The following is an 11,444-nucleotide window of genomic DNA, read 5'->3' as shown; positions in this document are numbered from 1 at the left end:
CTCGGATTTTAAATAGTGTGTAGATCCTATTAAAGGTACGTAGATGTTCATTTGGATCTTCCTTCGGCGCACCACTAAATTGGCATTGATTAGTCACCATGTGTAGAATTTGTCCTTTGATTTCATAATCTGGCGCATTAATGTCTGGATGAGTAATTGCGTGACCTTGGCCAGTGCGTTTAGCTCTCATTCGGTCTTCCATACTTAAAGGTTCCCGATTCTCCATAATTGAATTTGTTGAATCGGTATCACTAGATGATTCTGATTTAATGGTTCGTTCCTCAACAATCTCTGTTTGAATGATTGGTGGCTCCGGAGGAAAGTTTAATGGTTCAGGATCTACAAACCGTTCCTGAATATTTTCCGAATTCTCAATTGTGAGGTCGGGTTCAAAAAATGGATTATCAGAAATTTGAACTGAAGTACTTGGTCTACTGGATGACGATTCTAAAGAAAAATTAACGGCGGTTATATTTGCTAAATGTCTTGATCTAGTTACAGGTGGTGAACGTACAAAAGGTGGTGAACGTCTTGCTCGGTGCATTCACTGAATATCCTATTAGTTTTAAAAAGGAAGAAAAATTATAATAAGTTATCCAACCAATAGACTTTTCTGATTTTGCCCACGTTTCGAATAGCCAAAAGATGCAGCAGAGGGGCAGGATTCGTTTGGTCTCAATATAATTGAGGACTGTTTGGCTCCAATAACCCGGTCCACGTACAAATCCAACTATTACTACGAACCAGAAAATTTTGATGTCTATTAATTTAACCACTTAAAATAAATTTTCGTAATTTTAAGAAATTTAGATAAGAAAAAATCTATGTCCTAAAACTAGAATAGCGAGAAATAAGAAAGAAAAAGAGTTCGTCGAAAAAGAAAAATCGAAAAAGAAAAATGGTTGAAAAATAAAAGGTGACGGAAAAATAAAAGAAACTTATAAAACTTAAAAATACTTGACTAACCTAACCTTATTACTACAACTAACTTAAAATTATAATCGCAAATTGAGATTACTAATTGGAATGATAATTGATACATAGTAAAAGGTCGTCTAAAAATATTAAAGCTTACAAGAAAAACTAAATCTCAAATGGAAATAACTTAAAAAGAAACTAAAACTTAAAAAGGCGTCGCAAAATTCTAAAGTACCTAAATCTTAGTCTAAAGAAAAAGCACTTAAGGAATTCTACGGCAAAGCCTAAAAATCTAGGAGTAAAAATAACTATGGCAAAAACTAAGTTTAAAACTAAATATGAGCTAAAAATACAAAAGTTACGCTAAAGAGATTAAAAAGGGACAAAATATAAAAATATACAAAAAGTTATAAAAATTACAATTTTTATAAAAATATTAATTTTATATTATTTATTTATTAAAACTATTAATTTAATATTTTAATTAAACTAATTAAACAAAATAATAATAAAAACTAAAATTAATAATTAATTAAAAACTAATTAGGGTTTTATATTAATAATTATAATATAATCCGTAATTAATGTGAAATTAGGGTTCTGTCAGCGTGTCAGAGCAGCTCCGCGACTTGCGGTATTCAAAACATCAAACCCCGCGACTCGCGGGGTTCCAAAATTCAGCTGACAGGTTTAAATTCGACGCGTTTTTCTTTATTTTTTTTTTATTTTATTTTCTGTTTTTAATTTTTTTCTGTTTAAAAAAAAATAATATGTGTATAAATAAAACTTATATTTAAAACTTAAATAAAAATAGAATCACTTTATAATTTTATAAATAAAAATCTTAAAACTTGATTTATATATATATTTTTTTATATTTATATGTTTTTTAAATAAAAAAAAAACAAAATACTTAAATAAAACTTATGTTTTTATAAAAACAAAGAAACTTTATAAAACTTAAATATTTATCAAACTCCTAAAAATATTTATATTTTTCTTTTTCTTTTTATATTTTCGAATATTTAAAACGTTTTTTTTTTTTTTTATATTAGCGTTGCGCTTTCAGCGTTTAAGAGTTCCCCGGCAGCGGCGCCAAAAATACTTGATGTCAAAGCTAAGGTATACGAAATAGTTTATATTTTACTAGGAAAAACTATTAAATACGATACAATTTTACACAAGATATTTATTTATTTATAGAATGGATATACTTAAACCTTGCTACAACACTTATAGGCAGTGTACCTAATCGTACAGTAGTGTAGTTTTTAGTAAGTCCGGTTCGTTCCACAGGGAATCTTTTTTTTAAACAAAGCTCAACGCTATATTAGTTTACTTTTATAAAAATACAAATATATATATAAGTAATATTATTATTATAAAGGGGGTTTTTACCGTTTAATGACCGGTTTGTCGATTTTAAAACTTTAGCCGCAGTTAAAACCAAATGTAAAATATTAAAAATAAATACAAGACTTAAATTAAAGCATGAAGTAAATAACGATAAATGAAATTACGAATAATAAAAGTGCGATAAAATAAACTTGCGATAATTAAAAAGTACGATAATTAAAAGTGCAATTAAATACAATAACAATAAAAATGCGATAATTAGAAGTGCAATTAAATATAAAATAAAGGAAATTAAATATGAAATAAAAGAATTATGCTTATTTAAATTTCCGTAATCATGATGTTTGACGTGTTGATTTTAGTTTTATGCCCATGGGTTAATTGTCCTTTGTCCTGGATTATTTAATATGTCCGTCTGGTTTTTGTCCATAACAGTCCATCAGTCATAAATATAAAGTGCGAGTGTCCTCGTCAAATTATCCTTATACCCGAAGTTAAATATTCCAACTAATTGGGGATTCGAATTGTAACAAGGTTTTAATACTTTGTTTAATGAATACACCAGGTTATCAACGGTGTGTAAACCAAGGTTTTACTACTTTGTTAGCAATTACACCAATTACCCTTGAATGTAATTTCACCCCTGTTTTAATTATTCTAGTGGCTATTAATCCATTCCCGTGTCCGGTTAAATGAACGATTATTCGTACATATAAATACCCCGCCCATCGTGTCCGATCGAGTGTATATGGTAATTTATAGGGACGCCCAATTGTAAATCTTTATATTAACATTAACAAACTTTCATTTAGTTAAACAAATATAAAGCCCATTAATAGCCCATAGTCTAATTTCCACAAGTGTCGTTCTTTTGTCCAAATCCCAATTATGGTACAAAGCCCAATTACCCAATTTTAGTAATTAGCCCAACATCATGATTACTTCGTTTTAAATAAGCATAATAATAACTTAGCTACGAGACATTAATATAAAAAGTTTGAACATAACTTACAATGATTAAAAATAGCGTAGCGTTACACGGACAGAATTTTGACTTACACCCTTACAATATTCGCTAACATACCCTTATTATTATAATTATAATTAAAATTAAAATTAAAATATAAATTATAAATATAAATATATCGTATGAATGAGGAGAAAAAAAGATGATGAAAATGATCAGATTTCGGTTTGCTTTATAGGGAGTTTCAAAACTGGGGGCTCCGCGACTCGCGGCCATTTTGGCCTTCAAACTCCGCGAGTCGCGGAGTTTGAAATTCCAGCTCACACTTTGGAGTCTTTCTCTGCCGACGGTTTTTATTTATAAATATAATATATATATAATTAATATAATTAATTATATATTATATTATATTTATATACATAGTTAACTTGTAATTTTTAGTCCGTTGCGTCGAGCGTTGAGAGTTGACTCTGGTCCCGGTTCCGGATTTTCGAACGTCCTTGCGTACAATTTTATATTTTGTACTTTGCGTTTTGAATTTTTTACTTTTGTAATTTCGAGACGTTTCTTATCAATAATTGGAACCTTTTTGATTGTCTTTTGTACTTTTGAGCTTTTTGGTCGTTTGCGTCTTCAATTCGTCGAATCTGTCTTTTGTCTTCACCTTTTATTATTTAAACGAATATCACTTGTAAATAGAACAATTGCAACTAAAAGCTTGTCTTTCTTGAGGAATAATGCTATGAAATATATGTTCGTTTTTAGCATTATCAGCTTCAAACAGCGCCATCTCAATGCTTGAATGGTAGCTGTTGTTGTAGGAAAATTCTGCTAACGGTAGATGTCGATCCCAACTGTTTCCGAAATCAATAACACATGCTCGTAGCATGTATTCAAGTGTTTGTATCGTCCTTTCACTCTGTCCATCAGTTTGTGGATGATAGGCAGTACTCATGTCTAGACGAGTTCCTAATGCTTGCTGTAATGTCTGCCAGAATCTTGAAATAAATCTGCCATCCCTATCAGAGATAATAGAGATTGGTATTCCATATCTGGAGACGACTTCCTTCAAATACAGTCGTGCTAACTTCTCCATCTTGTCATCTTCTCTTATTGGCAGGAAGTGTGCTGATTTGGTGAGACGATCAACTATTACCCAAATAGTATCAAAACCACTTGCAGTCCTTGCAATTTAGTGATGAAATCCATAGTAATGTTTTCCCATTTCCATTCTGGGATTTCGGGTTGTTGAAGTAGACCTGATGGTTTCTGATGCTCAGCTTTGACCTTAGAACACGTCAAACATTCTCCTACGTATTTAGCAACATCGGCTTTCATACCCGGCCACCAAAAATGTTTCTTGAGATCCTTGTACATCATCCCCGTTCCAGGATGTATTGAGTATCTGGTTTTATGAGCTTCTCTAAGTACCATTTCTCTCATATCTCCAAATTTTGGTACCCAAATCCTTTCAGCCCTATACCGAGTTCCGTCTTCCTGAATATTAAGATGCTTCTCCGATCCTTTGGGTATTTCATCCTTTAAATTTCCCTCTTTTAAAACTCCTTGTTGCGCCTCCTTTATTTGAGTAGTAAGGTTATTATGAATCATTATATTCATAGATTTTACTCGATTGGGTTCTCTGTCCTTCCTGCTCAAGGCATCGGCTACCACATTTGTCTTTCCCGGGTGGTAACGAATCTCAAAGTCGTAATCATTCAACAATTCAATCCACCTACGCTGCCTCATATTCAGTTGTTTCTGATTAAATATGTGTTGAAGACTTTTGTGGTCGGTATATATAATACTTTTGACCCCATATAAGTAGTGCCTCCAAGTCTTTAATGCAAAAACAACCGCGCCTAATTCCAAATCATGCGTCGTATAATTTTGTTCGTGAATCTTCAATTGTCTAGACGCATAAGCAATCACCTTCGTTCGTTGCATTAATACACAACCGAGACCTTGCTTTGATGCGTCACAATAAATCACAAAATCATCATTCCCTTCAGGAAATGACAATATAGGTGCCGTAGTTAGCTTTTTCTTCAATAACTGAAACGCTTTCTCTTGTTCATCATTCCATTCAAATTTCTTCCCTTTATGCGTTAATGAAGTTAAGGGTTTTGCTATTCTGGAAAAGTCTTGGATGAACCTTCTGTAGTAACCAGCTAGTCCTAAAAACTGGCGTATGTGTTTCGGAGTTTTCGGGGTTTCCCACTTTTCAACAGTTTCTATCTTTGCCAGATCCACCTTAATACCTTCTTTGTTCACTATGTGACCGAGGAATTGAACTTCTTCCAACCAAAATGCACACTTTGAAAACTTAGCGTACAATTCTTCCTTCCTCAATACTTCTAACACCTTTCTCAAATGTTCACCGTGTTCTTGGTCATTCTTTGAGTAAATAAGTATGTCATTAATGAAAACAATGACAAACTTGTCAAGGTATGGTCCACACACTCGGTTCATAAGGTCCATGAACACAGCTGGTGCATTAGTTAAACCAAACGGCATGACCATAAACTCGTAATGACCGTAACGTGTTCTGAAAGCAATCTTTGGAATATCATCTTCTTTCACCCGCATTTGAGGATACCCGGAATGTAAGTCAATCTTTGAATAAACAGACGAGCCTTGTAGTTGATCAAATAAGTCGTCGATTCTCGCTAGTGGGTAGCGGTTCTTGATGGTAAGTTTGTTCAACTCTCGGTAGTCGATACACAACCTGAATGTACCATCTTTCTTCTTGACAAACAAAACAGGAGCTCCCCACGGTGATGTGCTTGGTCGAATGAAACCACGCTCTAAAAGTTCTTGTAATTGGCTTTGCAGTTCTTTCATCTCGCTGGGTGCGAGTCTGTAAGGAGCACGAGCTATTGGTGCAGCTCCTGGTACAAGATCTATTTGAAATTCAACGGATCGATGTGGGGGTAATCCCGGTAATTCTTTTGGAAATACATCGGGAAATTCTTTTGCAATGGGAACATCATTGATGCTCTTTTCTTCAGTTTGTACTTTCTCGACGTGTGCTAGAACAGCATAGCAACCTTTTCTTATTAGTTTTTGTGCCTTCAAATTACTAATAAGATGTAGCTTCGTGTTGCCCTTTTCTCCGTACACCATTAAGGGTTTTCCTTTTTCTCGTATAATGCGAATTGCATTTTTGTAACAAACGATCTCTGCTTTCACTTCTGTCAACCAGTCCATACCGATTATCACATCAAAACTCCCTAACTCTACTGGTATCAAATCAATCTTAAATGTTTCGCTAACCAGTTTAATTTCTCGATTCCGACATATATTATCTGCTGAAATTAATTTACCATTTGCTAATTGGAGTAAAAATTTACTATCCAAAGGCGTCAATGGACAACTTAATTTAGCACAAAAATCTCTACTCATATAGCTTCTATCCGCACCCGAATCAAATAAAACGTAAACAGATTTATTGTCAATAAGAAACGTACCCGTAACAAGCTCCGGGTCTTCCTGTGCCTCTGCCGCATTAATATTGAAAACTCTTCCGCGGCCTTGTCCATTCGTGTTCTCATAGTTCGGACAATTTCAAATAATGTGGCCCAGTTTTCCACATTTATAACAAACTACATTGGCATAACTTGCTCCGACACTACTTGCTCCGCCATTACTCGTTCCGACACCATTTGTTCCTTTCGTTCTATTAACCCCTGGTCCGTAGACCTCACACTTCGCCGCGCTATGACCATTTCTTTTACACTTGTCGCAAAATTTGGTGCAGAACCCTGAGTGATACTTTTCACACCTTTGGCATAGCTGCTTCTGATTGTTGTTGTTGTTGCGGTTATTATTGTTGTTGGGATGATTGTTGTAGTTGCTGTTGTTGTTGTTGTTGTTGTTGTTGTTGTTGGGCCGTTTGTTGTAGTTGCGATTGATGTTGCGATTGTTGGGATAATTGTTGCGATTATTGTTGTAATTGCTGTTGTTGTTGTATTGGTGATTCTTATCACCGTTTTCCTCCCACTTTCTTTTGACTTGCTTCACATTGGCCACTTCAGCAGTCTGTTCTTTAATTCTTTCTTCAATCTGGTTCACTAGTTTGTGAGCCATTCTGCATGCCTGTTGTATGGAGGCGGGCTCGTGTGAACTTATATCTTCTTGGATTCTTTCCGGTAATCCTTTCACAAACGCGTCGATCTTCTCTTCCTCATCTTCGAATGCTCCCGGACACAATAGGCACAATTCTGTGAATCGTCTTTCGTACGTGGTAATATCAAATCCTTGGGTTCGTAACCCTCTAAGTTCTGTCTTGAGCTTATTGACCTCGGTTCTGGGACGGTACTTCTCGTTCATCAAGTGCTTGAATACTGACCACGGTAGTGCGTACGCATCATCTTGTCCCACTTGCTCTAGATAGGTATTCCACCATGTTAACGCAGAACCTGTGAAGGTATGTGTAGCGTACTTCACTTTGTCCTCTTCAGTACACTTACTTATGGCAATCACCGATTCGACCTTCTCAGTCCACCGTTTCAATCCGATCGGTCCTTCGGTTCCATCAAATTCCAAAGGTTTGCAGGCAGTGAATTCTTTGTAGGTGCATCCTACACGATTTCCTGTACTGCTAGATCCAAGGTTATTGTTGGTATGTAGCGCAGCCTGTACTGCGGCTATGTTTGAAGCTAGAAAAGTACGGAATTCCTCTTCATTCATATTCACGGTGTGTCGAGTAGTCGGTGCCATTTCCTTCAAAATAGTCAAATGGAACAAGTTAATCATACAGAATATTAAGAGTCGTTAATAGTATTTCGTAGCATAATATGAACTCATTTATAAAAGCTTTTTCTTCATATTAGCATTTTATAAGTTTAAATTCGGGTAGTACCTACCCGTTAAGTTCATACTTAGTAGCTAATATACAATTCAACTACTACAATTCTATATGAAAAACTGATTATAATAATATTTTGCGTTCAAACTTTTACACAATATTTTACAAACTTACAATACCGCTTATTTTACATATAGCATGAAATATAGCACACAATAAATTTGATACAAGATGGTTGTGAAGATAATTCTAGCTAGTACACAAGTCGTTCAGCAAAGGAAATAAAGACACGTAATTCATACGTCCAGAAACAAGTCATGCATTCTGGTTTTACTAGGATTACTTCCCATCCTTGGTCTTGTGGACATAACCGTTATGGCCGTTGATAAGACAGCGTGTTGTAACGTCGTCAAAGGGACGAGGGTTACGTAATTTCCAACAGTCCCATAACAATCTAAAAACCTCATTTCTTACCCCAATTACCGACTCCGTCACTTGTGGGAACGTTTTATTTAATAGTTGTAGCCCGATGTTCTTGTTCTCACTTAGGTGAGAAGCGAACATTACTAATCCGTAAGCATAACATGCTTCTTTATGTTGCATGTTAGCCGCTTTTTCTAAATCACGAAGTCCAATATTCGGATATATTGAGTCAAAATAATTTCTTAACCCATTGCGTAAAATAGCATTTGGGTTCCCCGCAATATATGCATCAAAGTAAACACATCGTAACTTATGGATTTCCCAATGTGATATCCCCCATCTTTCGAACGAAAGCCTTTTATAAACCAAGGCATTCTTGGAACGTTCTTCGAATGTCTTACAAACTGATCTCGCCTTAAATAGTTGTGCCGAAGAATTCTGACTGACTCTAGACAAGATTTCATCAATCATGTCTCCGGGTAGGTCTCTTAAAATATTGGGTTGTCTATCCATTTTGTGTTTTTATACTGTAAAATAGACAAGAGTTAGATTCATAAAAAAAATACTTATTAATACAAGCAATTTTTACATATATCATAAAGCATAAGCACATTATATTACTTATATTACACCACACGAATACAACTATCTTATTCCGACTCGCTTGTTTCTTCTTCTTCGGTTTTGGTTCGTTTTGCCAAGTTTCTAGGGATATATGATGTTCCCCTAATACGAGCCGTCGTTATCCACATTGGTTTAGAAAAACCTGGTGGTTTAGAGGTTCCCGGGTCATTGTTACAACTTAAGGAGTTCGGGGGTTGACGATACATATAAAGTTCATCGGGGTTGGAATTAGATTTCTCTATTTTTATGCCCTTTCCCTTATTATTTTCTTTTGCCTTTTTAAATTCAGTTGGGGTAATTTCTATAACATCATCGGAATTCTCGTCGGAATCCGATTCATCGGAGAATTGGTAATCCTCCCAATATTTTGCTTCCTTGGCGGAAACACCATTGACCATAATTAACCTTGGTCGGTTGGTTGAGGATTTTCTTTTACTTAACCGTTTTATTATTTCCCCCACCGGTTCTATTTCTTCATCCGGTTCCGATTCTTCTTCCGGTTCCAATTCTTCTTCCGGTTCCGACTCTTCTTCCGGTTTCTCTTCGGGAACTTGTGAATCAGTCCACGAATCATTCCAATTTACATTTGACTCTTCATTATTATTAGATGAGTCAATGAGACTTGTTCTAGAGGTAGACATCTATCACATAATATCAAATGCTTTAAGAGATTAATATATCACATAATATTCACATGTTAAAAATATATAGTTTATAACAAAATTTGTTAAGCAATCATTTTTCAAGTAAACACGGTCGAAGTCCAGACTCACTAATGCATCCTAACAAACTCGATAAGACACACTAATGCAAAATTCTGGTTCTCTAAGACCAACGCTCGGATACCAACTGAAATGTCCCGTTCTTATTGATTAAAAACGTTCCATATTAATTGATTTCGTTGCGAGGTTTTGACCTCTATATGAGACGTTTTTCAAAGACTACATTCATTTTAAAACAAACCATAACCTTTATTTCATCAATAAAGGTTTAAAAAGCTTTACGTAGATTATCAAATAATGATAATCTAAAATATCCTGTTTACACACGACCATTACATAATGGTTTACAATACAAATATGTTACAACAAAATAAGTTTCTTGAATGCAGTTTTTACACAATATCATACAAGCATGGACTCCAAATCTCGTCCTTATTTAAGTACGCGATAGCGGAAGCTCTTAATAATCACCTGAGAATAAACATGCTTAAAACATCAACAAAAATATTGGTGAGTTATAGGTTTAACCTATATATATCAAATCATAACAATAGATCACAAGATTTCATATTTCAATACACATCCGATACATAGAGATAAAAATCATTCATATGGTGAACACCTGGTAACCGACATTAACAAGATGCATATATAAGAATATCCCCATCATTCCGGGACACCCTTCGGATATGATATAAATTTCGAAGTACTAAAGCATCCGGTACTTTGGATGGGGTTTGTTAGGCCCAATAGATCTATCTTTAGGATTCGCGTCAATTAGGGTGTCTGTTCCCTAATTCTTAGATTACCAGACTTAATAAAAAGGGGCATATTCGATTTCGATAATTCAACCATAGAATGTAGTTTCACGTACTTGTGTCTATTTTGTAAATCATTTATAAAATCTGCATGTTTTCTCATCCCAAAAATATTAGATTTTAAAAGTGGGACTATAACTCACTTTCACATATTTTTACTTCGTCGAGAAGTAAGACTTGGCAACTGTTGATTCACGAACCTATAACAATATATACATATATATTAAAGTATGTTCAAAATATATTTACAACACTTTTAATATATTTTGATGTTTTAAGTTTATTAAGTCAGCTGTCCTCGTTAGTAACCTACAACTAGTTGTCCACAGTTAGATGTACAGAAATAAATTGATAAATATTATCTTGAATCAATCCACGATCCAGTGTATACGTATCTCAGTATTGATCAAAACTCAAACTATATATATTTTGGAATCAACCTCAACCCTGTATAGCTAACTCCAACATTCACATATAGAGTGTCTATGGTTGTTCCGAAATATATATAGATGTGTCGACATGATAGGTTGAAACATTGTATACGTGTCTATGGTATCTCAAGATTACATAATATACAATACAAGTTGATTAAGTTATGGTTGGAATAGATTTGTTACCAATTTTCACGTAGCTAAAATGAGAAAAATTATCCAATCTTGTTTTACCCATAACTTCTCCATATATAAATCCATTTTGAGTGAATCAAATTGCTATGGTTTCATATTGAACTCTATTTTATGAATCTAAACAGAAAAGTATAGGTTTATAGTCGGAAAAATAAGTTACAAGTCGTTTTTGTAAAGGTA

Source organism: Rutidosis leptorrhynchoides, chromosome 4 (genome assembly GCF_046630445.1).
Source record: "Rutidosis leptorrhynchoides isolate AG116_Rl617_1_P2 chromosome 4, CSIRO_AGI_Rlap_v1, whole genome shotgun sequence".
Taxonomy (NCBI): Eukaryota; Viridiplantae; Streptophyta; class Magnoliopsida; order Asterales; family Asteraceae; genus Rutidosis; species Rutidosis leptorrhynchoides.
The sequence above is the reverse complement of the archived record's forward strand: the minus strand, read 5'-3'. Positions refer to the sequence as shown.